A 1,265-nucleotide genomic window follows, 5' to 3' on the forward strand; every position below is an offset into this window, starting at 1 on the left:
GAGGGTTCACTGTACATTGATATCATACAGACCTCTCTTTCTGACCATTGTGCCAGAAGCCTAGAAATCAACAAAAGGGAGTGAAGAAAATAAGAACAAACAATTGGAGGATGAATAAGTCTCTATTGCAAAAGGAGTATGTATTGGCTCAGATCAGAGATGAAATTAGGAAATTTCTATAAACCAGTGAAAATGAGAACATGATGTACTAAAACTTACAGGACACAGCAAAGGCAGTTATCAGAGGAAGTTTCATAGCAATATATACATGCATGAAAAAGGAAGAGACTTATGATTCATATGCTGGCCCCAAATTTATAGCAACTAGAGTAGATTCAACAGGACAATACTAATAATAGCAAAAGAAAAGAAATAATAAAAATCAGGGCTGAGATTCATGAGAGGGAAAATAAGAAAACTACAGAAAAAAATGCTGCTTTAAGTTGGTTCTTTGAAAGGATATACAGAATTGACGGACCACTAGCAAATCTAACCTAAGAAAAGAGGGAACACATTTTAGTAGCAAGGATGATGGATGAAAGAGGGGATATTACAACAGACCCTAATGAAATCCAAGGGATAATTACACAGTACTACGAAGGACTGTGCTCCAATGAATTCCACAACTTGGAAGACATGGACAAATTCTTGGAAAAACAATTCCTCCCTAGACTATCCCCAATGGATGTCAAGAATCTCAACAGACCCATAGCAATAAAAGAAATAGACAAGGTTATCAAGGGATTACCAACAAAACAAAAAAATCCCCTGGACCAGATGGCTTCACAGGAGAATTTTACCAAGCATTCAGGGAAGAACTGACACCAATTCTACACAAACTCTTCCAGAACATAGAAAAAGATGGCAAACTTCCAAACCTTACTATGAAACTAGTATAACTTTGATATCAAAACTGGTCAGGGATCCCACAAGAATTGAGAACTACAGACCAATATTCCTAATGAACATCAATGAAAAATCCTTAACAAAATACTGGCCAATAGAATACAAAAGTATATAAAACAAATAATTCACCATGACCAAGTGGGATTCATACCGGGGATGCAGGGATGGTTCAACATGCGAAAGACCATTGGTATCATTCGCCACATTGACATGAAAAACTATAAGAATAACATGATAATATCGATAGATGCAGAAAAACATTCGACAACATCCAACAACAATTCATGTTTAAGACACACAATAAGATAGGAATGGAAGGAAAATTCTTCATGATAATAAAAGCTATATATGAAAAACCA

This window comes from Echinops telfairi, unplaced genomic scaffold (genome assembly GCF_000313985.2).
Source record: "Echinops telfairi isolate 266 unplaced genomic scaffold, ASM31398v2 ScPeMD7_23;HRSCAF=83, whole genome shotgun sequence".
Lineage (NCBI taxonomy): Eukaryota > Metazoa > Chordata > Mammalia > Afrosoricida > Tenrecidae > Echinops > Echinops telfairi.